Below are 16,909 nucleotides of genomic sequence, written 5' to 3' on the forward strand. Positions count from 1 at the left end.
GTGTTTTTTCTTGTTATCCTCAAGATAACAGGTTTTTTCCTCGCAATAAATCTCTGTGTTCAAGCCATATTTACAAGCACCTAGTCCCATTTCACTAATTTGGTTGTAAAATCACACTTGTCAATTTTTGACCAAAACAATTTGGCATCCACCGTGGGGCCATCGGTGCTTCAATCCTTGAAATCCGTTTATTTCATTCTCAATCACTTTCATTCCCTTTACAATGGCCTCACAACCAAAAACTAGTTCAGTCTTTGCTCTGGTGGTCACTGCTGCTTCAAATGTCAACCCAGGACCTCCACCAGTACCGAAGAAGAACACTCAGCCCAGAGAAGAACTTCCACCATTCGCGGGATCCTCTACACGAGTAGACCCGATTATTTCTAACAATGACATTTTTGCTTTGATGAAACAGGTCAAAACACACATGGATCAGCAAGAAAAGATCAACTCAAGGCTATTTAAGGAGATTGAAGGGATCAAAAAGAGGCCAGGGCAGGAGGCTACTCCAATCATGCCCGATATTCTTGATTTTGGTTCTCTAGGATCATCCATCCTTCAGAATCCCGGATCCTTGGGGACACAATCAACAAGGACTCCGTATCAGCAGCAATCAGGATACAGAGGAGCTTATCCTTCAGTATCCTCGGAGTTACCCAGACCAACGAGGCTAGAATCCATCAACATGCAGCCTCGTTCAACTATGCCAGCCGGTATATTCTCATCAGGATCTCCCATGCTGTCCTCTGAAGTGCATATCGGGGACGATATCCCTATGCAAGCATCACCTTATCCTGAGGATACCCTCAATGGAAATGCCAGTGGTCAAGGCTCAGGATACCAGAGACCTGGCCACGATCTCGGTAACAATTTATTTAATTCGAATTTATACACTAACCATGAATCTGTGCAGGATAAGGGAATATCTCCCGAGATAGCCAGGGAATTGTAGAAAATGAAGGATATGATTTCCAATATCCCAGGGATAATACGTCCCATAGCTGAAGTCCTCGCAAGTAGCCACAGGTTATTCAGGTTCACTTGGCCTATATGTGACGTGGAAATCCCCGAGAAGTTCCAAATTCCCAGCATGAAGTTGTACAACGGCACTACGGATCCTGAGGAACAGGTAGCTCAGTATAGAGAAAGGATGGAGATCAACCCCATCCCCATTGACATCAAAGAAGCTTGCCTATGCAAGGGATTCGGTTCAACATTGACGGGACCGGCCCTCAAATGGTTATTAAGTATTCCTTCCAACACTATTACTTCATTTGCTCATCTGATGAACTTGTTCAATAATCAATTTTCTTGTAGTAGATCTTTTGAGAAAATGACAGGTGATTTATATAGAATTGTTCAGCATAACAATGAATCCTTAAGGGATTACATAACCAGATTTAGCAGGGAAGCTTTGGAAATCCCCAACCTTGACATGGCAACTGCTGTCGAAGCCTTCAAGATGAGACTAAGGAAGGATTCTCCTTTCTATGACGACCTTGTCATGACTCCATGCAGGAATCTTGATGAAGTCAGAAACAGGGCATTAAGATACATTTAGCTAGAGGATGACAAGAAGGCTCATGGAAGCTTGGTTATCCCGAAGTTTGAGTCTACCAACAGGAAATCAGATTCTCCACAAAAGTTCTCAAGGCCAAAGCCTTATTCCAAGCATGATAATTCAAGGATAAACGCTGTGAAAGAATACGAAGATGATGAATAGTATCCTAAAATCTCTGAATATTGTTTTAACATTGATATTGGTGGTCTGATTTGTGCCATGCAGGATTTAGGTGACAAGGCCAGATGGTCTAAGAAAAGCGAAAAACCCGGATCCAGTAAAGACAAGTCCAAATGGTGTGCATTCCATGAAGACTTTGGCCATCGCACTGGAGATTGCATACCACTTCGAAAGGAAATAGGATACCTTCTCAGCAAAGTATACCTGAAGGAACTGTTGGGAAGAAACAAGAACAAGAATCAGGATCCTGTCAAGATACCTGAAAGGGCACCTTCTCCACCACCCGGAGCTAAGGTTGTATCCTTTATCTCGGGAGGATCTGACATCTGTGGAACCTCATATTCTGTAGCTAAGAAGCGTTCCAAAGTAATGAAGATGGACAACGGAGAAAGACCTCTCCGCACCTCCACGTTAACAACTCAAAGAATCATATCCTTCGATGACGTGGATAGATGTGATCTTGTGGATACCAATCATGATGGTTTGGTAATTACTTTATGTATAGCTAACTGTTTTGTGCGCATGATACTCGTTGATGGAGGCAGCTCCTTAAACATCATCCAACTTGACGCCTTGAAGAAAATGGATATTCCTGATACTGAGATTATCCCGAGATCCTCGATTATTGTGGGATTTAGTGGGGAGACCAAGAATACCCTGGGATAGATATCAAACTTCCAGTATACATTGAGGGAGTAAACTCTCTACAAAAATTTTGTGTTATTGACTCATTGTCTTGTTGTAATGTGATCTTAGGCAGACCATGGATTCATGACATGAAGGCAGTACCCTCAACATACCATCAGTGTGTAAAACTTCCAAGTCCTTGGGGAGTTATCAAGATAGAAAGTGACCAACAAGACGCCAAAGATTGTTATGCATCATCAATGAAGCCGGCTGCAAAGCCTACTCAAGCATAGCAATTACAGAAACAACTAGGGAGGTCCTGCAAGCCAGAGAGCAGGATGTGAAAGAAGTATCTTTGGATCCTTAGGATACTGAGATCAAAGTGTTGTTAGGATCAAGTATTCCTGAAGATATTGAGACGGAATTAATATCTTTCCTAAAGAAAAGAGCTTTTACCTTTGCCTGGAAACATGAAGATATGACAGGATTTCAACAAATTCAAATGGAGCTTTCAGATCAAGAAGACACAGCCTTCATGACTCCGACAGGTATATACTGTTATATTGCAATGCCTTTTGGACTAAAAAATGCAGGTGCAACATACAAGAGGTTGGTCAACATGATGTTCAAAGACCACTGGGGGACACGATGGAAGTCTACATAGATGACATGGGGGTGAAGTCAAGGAGGGCTGAGGATCATCTCAAAGACATGACAACAACATTTGACATCCTGGATGAGTATAACATGAAGCTGAATCCAGCCAAGTGTCATTTCAGTGTCAAAGCAGGAAAGTTTCTTGGATTCATGGTCACCAAGAAAGGAATAGAGGCAAGCCCTAAACAGATCAAGGCTATCCTGGACATCAAATCACCAAGAAATGTTAAATATGTCCAAAGATTGACCAGAAGAATAACAGCTCTCAACAGATTCATCTCAAGATCTTCAGAGAAGTGTAAAGACTTCTATGATATCCTGAGGAATAATCAAAAATTCGAATGGGGAGAAAAGCAAGAAAGGGCATTGGTATCCTTGAAAGAATACTTATCCTCAGCACCACTCCTGATGAAGCCAGTTGATGGTGAACCATTATCCTTGTACTTAGCTGTTTCCCGAAGTGCAATAAATGATGTCTTAGTCAAAGATCATGAAGGTCAACAACATCCGATATATTATGTAAGTAAAAGTCTACTAGATGCTGAATCCAGGTATTCTTATCTTGAAAAGTTAATTTTGAGACTTATAATTGCTTCTACTAAACTAGACATTATTTTGAAACTCATGTTATTCATGTAAAAACTAACTATCCTATTAAAGCTGTTTGAGAAAACCAGAAATGTCAGGTAGGATGGCAAAGTGGGCTGTGAAACTTAGTGCATACGATATCTTGTATGAACCAAGGACAACCATCAAATCTCAGGCACTAGCTGACTTTGTGGCTGATATTATCCAGGATATACTTAAGGAAGTAGAGAAAGAAGTTCAACATTTGGAGGTTAAAGAGAATTGGACCTTGCATACCGATGGTGCCTCCAACATAAGAGGAACAGGTCTAGGTATCCTGCTAAAATCGCCACAGGGGGACATAATACCTCTATCTATACCTTGTGAATTTCAAACTACTAATAACAAGGCTGAATATGAAACCTTAATGGTTGGTTTACAACAAGCTAAGGACATGAAGGTCAGGTATCTTCAAGCTTATGTTGATTCTTTGTTATTAGCTAACCATTTTAATGGCTCTTATGTAGTGAATGCAGAAAACTTAGCAAAATATTTAGAAATAGTTAAGAAATTAACTATGTGTTTCGAAACATTTGATATAGTACATGTACCAAGAGAAGAAAACACTGAAGCAGATGCTTTGGCAAATTTAGCATTAGCTCTCAAGATACTTGATGACATCAAGATACCCATCATACATATCTTGACTCCAACAACAAAGGAGAACCACGAAGTCATGGAAATTTCAAAAACTGAGGATGATCCAGTATCCTGGACCCATCCTATAATACGGTATCTTCAGGATAACAAGATCCCAGAAGGAGAAAATCCAAGAGCTTTCCAAATGAAGGTAACCCAGTATATTATCCTAAATGATGTTTTGTATGGAAAATCACTTGCAGGTCCATATTTGAGATGCTTGGAGTATCAAGAAGCACAACAAGTTCTCAAGGATATACATGAAGGTAATTGTGGAAACCACACTGGGGGCAGAGCCTTAGTATCCAAGATACCGAAGACAGGTTACTTCTGGCCAACAATGAAGAAGGACGCAATGAACTTCTCCAGAAAATGTGATGCTTGTCAAAGACACAACAACATCTTGCATCAACCAGCTAAACCATTATATCATATCATATCCCCGTAGCCATTTATGAAATAGGGAATGGATATTGTGGGAAAGCTGCCCAAGGCTCCTGGTGGAAAGGTCTTATGCTGGCAATGAAAAATTACTTCTCCAAGTGGATCGAAGCAAAGGCATTTGTCCAAGTTAAAGAAAAGGATGTGATCTCATTCATCAAACGCAATATCCTGACAAGATTTGGTATCCCGGCAGAGATTATTTGTGACAATAGATCACAGTTCATCGGTAGCAGAACAACCAACTTTTGTGAAAGTTGGGGAATCAAGATGGTAACTTCAACTCCAGTACATCCTCAAGCTAATGGTCAAGCAGAGTCTAGTAACAAGATCATCATCAACAATTTGAAGAAGAAATTGGGATCCAAGAAGGGAAAATGGGCTGAAGAACTACCATTTGTTCTTTGGGCTGATAGAACCACTTCAAAAAATGCAACGGGACAAACACCTTTCTCTTTGGTGTTTTGGGCCGAAGCTGTTATCCCTACAGAGATGGTGATCCCCACAGCAAGAACCAGCATCCAAGATACTGAGTCCAACAACCAAAGCCTTACTGAAGACCTGGATACCATCGATGAACTCAGAGATCTAGCCAGGATCAGAATGGCAGCATACCAACAAAGAATAGCCAAGTCCTACATAAGAATATCAGGATTCGAAGATTCCAAGTAGGAGATATGGTGTTAAGAAAGGCAGTTCAAAATACCACTAACCCAGCAGATGGAAAGCTAGCTCTTAAGTGGGAAGGTCCTTACTTGATTGATTCAGAAGTAGGAAAAGGGACCTACAGGTTAATCACTATGGAAGGTGTTCCTATACCAAGAGCCTGGAATGCTATCCATCTTAAGGCATATTTTTGCTAGTATCCATGACTGGTATGTTCGTATCCTCAGGATAAAGGTATGTTCCCTCATCTATTTTTACATTTTTGAACTTTATTATCTCTTAATCAAGTTTACTGACTTAAGCATCAGAGGGGTGTTAGCCCACCCCTCATCAAGAGTTTAGTGTTTTGCATTTATCCTAAGGATACACTATCTTGACGACAGTTAGAGGCTGATCACCTCCCACACAAACAAGATATCCTTGATATCTTCTAAGGTTTAAAGGTTTTCACCTTTCTAACGAACGCCTGGAGCGCACGAATATGATATCCTTGATATCTTCTAAGGTTTAAAAGTCTTCACCTTTCTAACGCCGTCTGGAGCACACGATGATTCGGATATAGTTCGAGGCAGGCGGACGACCAGCTGATAATCCGTTTGTTGTTGGCTATATACCGAATCCTTAAGATAAGTGGCAGACGTGTCACACATATGGTTTATAACATTTTCATGTTATCTAAGGTTTATAACATTTTCATGTTATCTAAAGATTCGGCATTTTCATGTCCATACGTTTGGGACTTTCCCCAATTTTATCTAAGGTTTAAACATCTTCATGTCTCTCAAGCAAAGGCCTTGTCGCCAGTAAAAAGGCTTCATCGCCAGTAAAAAAGGCTTTATTGCCAGTAAATGGGCTTTATCGCTAGGATTATCTAACTTTGTTTTGACAGATCGGAGATCGGCCAGGTCGCAAAGTGTAGAATTGTTATTAAGTTGTTTTTAACTTGCAAAATTCCAGAAGCATGATACTTAAAAAGATCAACAGTTGGGGACATCATATGTAAGCTAACTAGATTTATAAATGATCTCCACAAAGGTACTCTTTACACTTAATTTTATCACACAATTTATATTTCAAGGTATGATTTTTTGGTTTGATTGTGATAACTCACACAAGGCATAAGGATATATTATCCATAAGATATTTCATTTCAATTCCTAATAAGTCTTTTGATCATAGTTTCTAAAAATATATTATATTTAAATATTTTATGCTCAGGATACATGATCCTCAAGATGCTTTATTAAAAGCCTTACAGATATATAATGTTCGAGAAGCATATTTTCAGGATACATTATCCTCGGAATAATTTATTTCAGAAAATTGAAGATATGTAATATTCCAATTAAAACTTATTCAGATAAGTTATGTAAAAGTAACATACATATTGAGCACAATGCTTAAAGCCAAAAGATTATGTTATTACTAATCATAAATGCAGAAAATTAAAAAGCAACACCCGGGTTTCGTCTTAAAAAGCCAAGATCCCTCCACCCGAATATTGCCAGATGTTCAAAAGTCAAGATAACATGGGTTTCGTCTTGCAAAATCAAGATCCCTCCACCCATGTATCCTAATATCCTAAGCATAATATTGTTTAAAAACAGAAAAGTAAATTGTTCAACAGACCACTACAACCTAACATCACAAACCACAAGCACATAAAAAATTGGACTCAAGCCTTTTCTTTACCGCTATCATCGCCCAATTGCACCTCGTCACCAACCGCCTTCACCGCATCCTTGATCACCACATCCACAGCCTCTTCCGCTGCCTTCTCCGCTCCACTCGGACCAGCCTCCTCCACAATCTCACCATTTAGCTCAGCCAAAACTCTCTCCTAAGCAGCCATATCCCAGAAAGGAGTATCGACACCAGCATCCTTAGCCTCCTTAGCCATCTTGAGACGAGATTGGAAGACTGAGATCGCCGCAGATTTCTTGGCTCCGTCAAAAACTTCCTGGATCCTCATCAGAGCATTTGCTTCTTGGTGAACTAACTCCCTCCTGGCCAGTGCGAGTTCCTGCTTGAGGTCCTCGTTCTCCTTATTTTTCTTGTCGAGAAGATTGGTCTTAGCAGTCCCAATCTTCGACATCTCGGCAATACGAGTGTTGGCCTCGAGGAGCTCATGATGGAGATCACTGAATTTGGAGGATAACAATCCTAGCCCCTGCTCAAATCAAAGTATCCTCAGCATACATTATTTACGGGATATAAGGATAAAATATGAAGGCATACCTGGTTGAATTCAAGATCACATGTCAAAGAGGAGTCGGCGATATCCTGGGTCTTCCTCTTTTTTGAACCCTTGGCACGGCTGCTTTCGGGTTTAGGCTCGGGAACGGGAGCGGCTTCTTTCTTCCTGGTGCTATGGGTAGAGACCATACTGTCAATTTCGTCCAGAGCAAAGACTGAAGCGGATTTACCTATGAATATACAGGTTAGTATCTCTAATCCTTAAATTTTCCTACTAACATATCAGTATTTCTTACCAGACATAATGGAGCCTGCTGATGGCGATGGTTCTTGTAGACTTGACTGAAAATAAACGTTTTTTCCTCCTCGTCAATGAGAAAGAAAGAACTGAGCTTGGTCTCAGTCTCTTTGGTGGGAAGGGCAATCTCGAAGAACTTCAAAGCTGCAAACAACAAAGACAAAAACGCATCAGTTACGAAGATATCGGCATACATCTTCAAGATAATGCATCCTACTTTTGGAAACCCAGAGATACGGAAGGTTGTCAGGATGAGGAAGAGAATCTCTCCTGACGAAGAAGAACTGTTTCTTCCACTGATCGTTGTTTTGGGTATTTCTCGAAAAGAGTGGGGTACGACTGGATCTGGTTTTGAGAAGGTATCTTGAGGAACCATGGCTGCGAAGGTCATATACAAAAGCAAGTTCAGAAAGGGTGAAGTCAAGGGCTTGGTCGGCGATTAATCTTTCCAAAACAAATAAAGTCCTCTAAACCATGGGATTGGTTTGAGCAAAACTGAGACCAGTTCTGATAAAGAACTCAGTTGTAAAGCAGGAAATGGGTAAGCAAAGCCCATTTTAAACGACAAAAATGGGAAGCAGATCTAGGTTTTTGAAACAAGATCAGAAGAAAGGGCGGCATCAAATGGTCTAAAAACAGTTTCCGAAGGAAAACAACCTCGAGATTGAAGATTCGCAATATCAGTGTTACTAAAAGTACATATTTCACTCAAAGGGTTAGTAAGTAGATTTTGCGACACAAAATCTTCAATGCCAGAGTTATTAAGTTCGGGACTCATGATTTGAAAAGATGAAAACTGAAATTACCTATGAAGACGGATGAATGGATTGGGAAATATTTATCTTGGATAAATATAGATATTCAAGGGTCACGGATGATCGACACGTGCAACGAGATCTTCCACGCATATAGAATTCAAAATTCAAAAATTTACAGCTGTTTTCCACTAATAACGGCCGTAAATTTTGGGGACAATTGTTAGGGCTCGGATTTTCGGTATCCTCAGCAAGCAATATGTTCAGGATAACTTCAAGACGTGGTATCCTCCGGGGCAACAAGTATCCTAAATATATTGTATAACTTAACAAATTGTCTGTCGTCTTTCCTTGTTTACCAGGTCAAAGGACTTATCAGGATTGCCAGAAGATTCGGACTTGTTGTTATTAGAACGTGGCCGAAAAGGAAAACGTGCTTAATTAAGGGAATTAACGGCTAATTGGATCCGGTCTCTTGTTTCCTAAATTATAGGCAATATTGTTAGACTCTTCTTGTTATAAATAGAGCAATAAACTCCGATCATCACACACACTCTAGACACACGAGACTTACTAGTACTCGCATTCTCTGTAATCACGATGGAGTTTTAGCTCCACACTTGTAACCACTTTTGTTATTAATAAATCGGTGGTGATAGTTTTCACCACCCGGGGTTTTTTTCTTGTTATCCTCAGGATAACAGGTTTTTTCCTCGCAACAAATCTCTGTGTTCAATCCATATTTACAAGCACCTAGTCCCATTTCACTAATTTGGTTGTAAAATCACACTTGTCAATTTTTGACCAAAACAACACCCTACCCGGAGTAACCTGTGAACCTGTTATAAAAAAAGATTTACATAATGAGCCAAATGTCCGACATTAATAAAAGGATCAAGTAAAAGAATAATAATAGTTAAGTAAACATTTATTTATCTCAAGATAAAAAAAAGTATGTCATGATATAAAATGATGCGTTGTAAATATGCAAGCCAATAAAGTAGATCGTATCATATGGATGAGACCCACGAGTCGAAACATATAAACATACTAGTAGGGCTACATAGGCTGCAGACTATGTACCCAATAGTGCGATGGTGGGTGTTGGCATACACCGACCATACCCAAATATCAAATACATATAACCTAGTATCGATCCATACACCTCTTAATTGGTCGAGTACCTCACTAGTGCAATAGGGACGCCACAAACTGATCTCACCGTTGCGATGGGTGCACACAACATCGATGCCACAATGTTGCGCCTGTGGGACACTCCACGAGAAGCGTAGAACTCAGGGTTATTTGTTTGTCTAAGTATTCCTTGATATTGCTACCTAGATCCAAAGTTAGGAATTCTTAGTTTGAGATATGGCTGAGAATGGGAAACTTCAGATTAAGAAGTTTGATGGTAAAGACTTTGGTTGGTGGAAAATGCAAATGGAGGATTTGGACATGGTATTGGGTGAAAGACCGGAGAAGATACAACCAGACGAGTTGGAAATTTTGGATAAGAAAGCCAAGGCGGTTATTAGATTGTCGTTTTCGAAGGATGTTGCATTCAACATCTTGAAGGAAACCACAACGCGTGGGATAATGAATGCTTTGTCTAATATGTACGAGACGCCTTCGGCATCTAATGAGGTTTTCCTGATTCGTGAATTGGTGAACACGAAGATGAAAGAAGGAAGTTCAGTTACGGTGCACATCAACAACTTTAACTCGATTTTGTCAAGACTTGGGTCAGTTAGTATAAAATTCGAGGATGAGGTTCAGGCTCTACTACTGTTATCATCCTTGCTTGGTAGCTTGTCGGGAACTGTTATAGCGATTACTAGTTCTACCAGAGAGTTCACTTTTGATGGGATTCGGGATCTTATTCTAGGCGAAGGCATCAGACGAAGAAATTCAGGTGAATCATCGGGTGATTTATTGCATGTCGGCAAAGGAAAGAAAAATAACAGAGGTAGTCGGAGCGGGAACAGGAAAAGGAGTCAGTCTAGGACTCGGAAGGATGTGGTATGTTGGAACTGTAACAAGGCGAGACACTTTAGGAATCAGTGTCCGAATGAGAAGAATGAAAAGAAGGAAGTCAACACAACAGAAGAATACTCAGAGGATGAGGCTTTAATTCTTAGTGTTGAGGATAATGTTGATTCCTGGTTCGTGGATTCTGGTGCTTTATTTCATGCTACACATAGCAGTGAAGCATTGCATAATTTGAAGGAATGTGACTTTGGTAAGGTTAGACTGGCGAACAATGATGTTCTTGATGTTACGGGCATGTGTGACATGAATTTAGTTACTTCAGCTGGTTCATGGACCTTGTAGGATGTCAAAGTGATTCCAAGCTTAAAGAAAAAGTTGATTTCTGTTGGGCAGTTGGACAAACAGGGGCATGAGGTTAAATTTGGGAACGGGCAGTGGAAAGTTGTTAAGGAAATCTTGTCATAGCTCGAGGAAGAAAGAGAGTTCATTGTATATGGCCAGTTTATTGTCTGAGGGAGTGACCAACCCAATTCAGAAGAAGACCTAAGTCCGGTTCACAGAGTCTAGTGTAACAACTCGGTTTTTCCACGTACAAATTCAAACCCATTACTCGACCCGTTTTAGGTTCGGAAAATTTAACATTAAAAAGTATCACGTTTACCAAGGAATTTACATACAATTTATATTTATTTATTATATTTAATTAATATGTATTAAACTTTGGAAAATATACATTTTTAACCCAAAAACATAAACTTTAACCCCTTATTGTTTCCATCTCCAATCTCTAGGGACAAAATGACAATTTATGTATAATATTTTATAATCCATTTACCCAACCCGTTAACCCGTATCCATATACCCAAAACCATACCCGTTTGTCCTACTTGAGCAACAATCTTCGTTCTAAACTCGGAATTGAATCGTGTTTATGATTATTAATACTATTTTCGGCCTAAACAACTACATTAATTAAGAAACAAGATCAAACCAAATATGTATTGAGATATTATCTAAACCGTCGTAACCTACAATCAATTATATAACATGTGACTAATAATAATTCAATTCATCACGTCTGTACCTCTTTAAGACCAGCGCAATTCGAAGACCTATGGTTAATTGAAGTATCGACGCCTCGTGATATCTGTTCGTCATCCTCTTTTAGCCGACACAGTTAACCGTAATTGACCAGTGGTTAGTCAACTAATCAGGTAACATACCTTAACTATTATTATCCGTTTTAAACAAAACTATAAAAAATGTATTAAATGCGTTGGACGTATTAGTTATGTTTTTACCATTGGTTTCGTTAAGGATTCTAAAACATGAATTTTATGATTTTAAAAGTTTATTATTATAGTAGGTCATAACTCATACTTATTTAAAACCCGATTTTATAACAAACAATGATTTTTATAATTAAATGATAACAATAATCCGTAGAGATCAATCGTTCAATCCATAACGTACCCAACCATAAATATAACTCAAATCATATTGAAATCCTGAATTCGTTATACGTATTATATCATTTATAATTCACTCATAACATTATTTAATTAGGATCCTTGTCGGTAATTCTCGAAGAGCGTGATTATCGTTCGTGTCGTAAACATTCCCGTTCGGCTTAATCGATCAGGTGAGTTTTATCATTCCCCTATTTTACTCAATTTTCACAAACGTTTGGGGACATATGCGTATATCAAACTGTACATACATATCTATATATACATACATATCAAAAATAGCAAACGTGTAATTGTGTGTGATTAATCAAATCTACTTGTTATGTGCTTACTTGTTTATGTGCGCATTGGCTCGGAGAGGTCCCGCATATCCCCATGTATTGGGTTCTCATTCTATTGACCACCGCCCGATTCGCTTGGCAATGGTCTTATTCTATTTATTTGCTCATGGTTGATTTACCGGCACCCGATTCGCTTGGCAATGGTTTAGTCGACAATCTATTTGCTTATGGTTTGATTTCATTACCGCATTTTTTACGTTTTGCTTATTTATCATATTAACATTATTTTGGTGTCAAAACTTGGTGGTAAACTCACTTAACATGTTTGTTGACAAAACTCCATATGCATATGCAGGTTGCCTGAGTTAAAGGATGGACACTTAGAAAGACCTTAGGATTATAATGAAGACATTCATGGATTTAGACTTGTTGTATTTATTTATTTGAATTGTTTGGTTGTACTTGATTATTGTGTGTATTATTTGAACAAAATAATTAATTAGATATTGTCATTTATATTTATGATAGTATCGGATCACGCCCCGGCATTTCCGTCTTAGGTTGGGGTGTGACATCTAGTGGGCAAAAGAAGGTTTGTTTTGCAGGAGATAAACCTAGAGCCACATGTCAGATTCAGGTTGAACGTGCTAGAAGAGGTTCAGAGAAACCAGTCAGGGGTTTTCGTGGCAGTGGGAGCACTGGGAGTCGACCAGCCAAAGCTTTAGCCAGAGTTACCAGACAGTGGGTTTAGAGAACCGGTATTTCAGCAGTTAAAGTCTCTCCAGAAGATTACCTGCTTAATATGGAGAGTGTTGTTTGTTCTCAAGGTATTCCAGGATTCAACAGTTCGTGTAAGTGGGAGACAGTAGGGATAGAGAACGAGTTAGTGGCAGTGGTAACCATGACTGATGTGTTGGAGCTCGGGGGAGCTTCAACGGACCTTCAGGTTAACTGATGAGAAGGCAGATGCAACCAGGAAGACGAGGAAGATTACAAGAGGTACAGAGGATCATCAGTAGGCACTTTAAAGATTATCAAGCCTCCAAGTGGGAGATTTTTGGGTTTATGGAGGCTTAATTGGGCCCGGGTTAGAAGACATATTTTGTGGCAGATTAATTAATTGAAGACTAGTGGCAGGCCTGATCCGTTTATATAATATAGCCCATTTATAGTTGTCTTAGGGATTAAGTTGTAAACCCTAGATAGTTCTCTATTTATATTCGTTGTGTACTTGTAATTCCTCATCACGAATGAGGCATCACAATGGGGGGCCGGACTCAAATTTTCAGCCGAAAACGCTTAAATTTACACTACGCATAAAAAAATTTGGGCGAAAACAAGTAAATTTACACTACTAAACGAAAAAATCAAGGGGGGGGGGCACCCCCGGCCCAAGTAAAGCTTCGCCAGTGCGTGTCATCATCATAAACTTTAAACTTTATGCTGACATTGTATACATCTTTTATTAATTTTGTAGAAAGCATTGTGTTCAAAGCTTTAATTTGTATGAATCCTTAAAAGATACTGTTGGTAAGGTTCCTGATCTATGTACTTTTGATGCCGCCAAGGCCAGGGAGGATGCATCTGCAACTAAACAAGGGTCTTCGTAATGTTTAACTGTTTTATAGTTTTAAAAAAAAAAAAAAAAGGTTTTAATTGTGATGATATTGGTTTTATGCTTTGCATAAGCAGGAAAGTTTCAGAAGTTGATCATGGTGATGGTGATGAAGACTCAAAAAGAGTTAAAAAGTTGGTATGATTATTCTTCATTTTCGTAAATGAATTTGAGTTGTTGAGGTTAACTGCATGTGGAGGTAGGGTACCAAACTGTCCGCATAACACAATAAGAAGGCAAAACCAAACAGCCGCGGAACACGGAAGATCACCCGCGTATGAGGCATAACCTCTGTCACATCCCAACCTAAGGCGGAATATGCCGGGGCGCGACATAATTGTATCATAGCTCAAAAGAGACTAAAGTAAAATACACTTGTCAATATCTAAATTATTTATTTCATATATCAAGTACGCAAAGCACAACATTGTCTCGAAATGAATAAACATTACATCTTAAATAATTAAAAATAAAATTCAATAAATAAGTCTTTATTCATCATGCAACCTAAGGTCCAACTATTCTTTAGCTTGTTTCTTCATCCAATATAGCTACCTGCATCATGCGTGAAAATAGATAGTTTGTCAACACAAAGTTGAGCAAGTAATCACGGTTTTTAAATACATATAATATTGAAAATGACAATTCCTTGCGATAAATATGAACTACTACAACTAGCATAACAAGGAATTGTCATTTTCAATATTATATGTATTTAAAAACCGTGATTACTTGCTCAACTTTGTGTTGACAAACTATCTATTTTTACGCATGATGCAGGTAGTTATATTGGATGAAGAAACAAGCTAAAGAATAGTTGGGTTAGGTTGCATGATGAATAAAGACTTATTTATTGAATTTTATTTTTAATTATTTAAGATGTAATGTTTATTCCTTTCGAGACAATGTTGTGCTTTGCGTACTTGATATATGAAATAAATAATTTAGATATAGACACGTGTATTTTACCTTAGTGTCTTTTAAGCTATGATACAATTATGTCGTGCCCCGGCATATTCCGCCTTAGGTTGGGGTGTGACAACCTCCGTGGAAGAAATAATTTATTCACAATAACTCAAAGAGTTAAGCGAAAGATACGTTTTGAATAAAAGGCGAGATAACGCACAACAAAGAAGGGAGATACCAATCACAGGTTAATATCCCCTCGACGCCCATGATTGCATGATGGACTGACTAATCACAGAAAGCCAAAGTTGTACCCGCCAGCAACGTATACTTCTATACGCCAGCTATACGTCCAATAAAAAATCATTAACATGCACAACCATGAAAAGAGAAGGTTCTATTGAGAGGGACAACTGGACCAATCCTTATCCTTCCCTTCAGCTATAAATACAAGAGAAGATCAACGGCAAAAGGATCTGCAACCTTATTTATATAAGAATTACTCTACTCTTACCATACAGATTCTCACGCCTGAGTTTGGTTACGAGAAGACCCCCCCCCCCCATTCCCCTTCTCGTAACGAGCTCACGATGTTTTGTTTTATATGTGGAAGCTGGAAAAATTCATAACGATACATTCATATCCACTCTCGGTCGAGATATTAAGCTAAACCCTTGTGGGATTAGGTTGGTGTTTCTTCACTGCAAAACGTATGCTATTGATATAAGGCTAAATATATATAAATCCCTTGTATATTTTAATTAATATTTTATTAGTATTGTTCGGTTTTTATTAGGATTTGTATACTACTAACATAATTGAATAATGTAGGTTCAAGGACTTGTTCATGGTTAAAAAGGGCGAAAAAAGAGCTAAAATAAGCCAAACCGGTGAACCGGAGCATCAGAATTGAACCGGACCGATCAGGAAACGAGCCGGACCGGTCAGCCCCCTCTCATCCGGAGCGCCGCGCGACCGGGAGGCCAAATCCCGCCGCGCGGCGCGTTGGGCATCCCGTTTCGTTTATTTTCTTCAGTTTTTATCAGTTTTGGGCCTAGGAAACCTATTTAAACACCCCTAAACTTAATCCTGAGCATACCCTGCGAACCAGAACTGAATTTGGAGTTTCTTGGAGCTTAGGATTGCAATATTTGGTGGGTTTGAAGGCTAGGAATCAGCCGGCGAAGTGCTTATCATCCAAGAACGAAGACCACAGGTTTTATCGCCTTTAATCTTCCGTTCTTATTTATTTTCATCATGATTTCGTCTATTATTGTTTTGTTTGATTTTAAGATGCTAGGCTAAACATTATAGACTGCCTAGGCTTATGATGAACCTTTGTTGACGTTTGATTTTGACTTGGGATTTATTTATCGTTATGGTTTTTATGAACTAGTTAAAAGGTTTAATTTATATTAAATTGATGGATATGGATATTTAAGATTGTTTGATTAATTATTGTTATTCCATAGTTGCCTTGATTATTGTTTGTCATTATGATAGGTCGCTATTAGGTCAATTACTTTGTGTTCTTGATTATTTTATGATTGATATGCATTAAAATCATAGGAATAATATTAGTTAATCAAATAAACCTAAGTGTGCTGCTAACCTAGATAGCTGTAAGGTGCTAAGTTATTGATAGGTTTTTGTTGATCAGGATTGCTAGATTTAGTCCTTCGTAAGGAGTCCGTCTAGGTTTGATCGGTTAACTTTGTCTATCGAGTCAATTGAATATATTAGACTGCCTTTGATTTCCGCGCTGTAAGATAGGATTTCGTATAAAGGAACTAGTTTGTAATCAATTAGGTGACGGTAAGGAAACTTGATTTTTAATACTAATGTGCATTAAAACTTATTAGAAATCCATAGGTGTCTCTTGAGAAGGGTCAGGGGTTCTGTTCGGGTTTTCTCTTAAGCGTCTATTTTACGATCCCAGTTTCATAACTAAGTATTATCCCGGGTTAATTGATAACTGAAATTTAGGGGATTCTAGCCTAGG

The sequence above is a fragment of the Bidens hawaiensis genome, unplaced genomic scaffold (genome assembly GCF_021521415.1).
Source record: "Bidens hawaiensis isolate Kalapana, Puna unplaced genomic scaffold, B.hawaiensis_p1.1 tig00020673_1, whole genome shotgun sequence".
NCBI classification, from domain to species: domain Eukaryota; kingdom Viridiplantae; phylum Streptophyta; class Magnoliopsida; order Asterales; family Asteraceae; genus Bidens; species Bidens hawaiensis.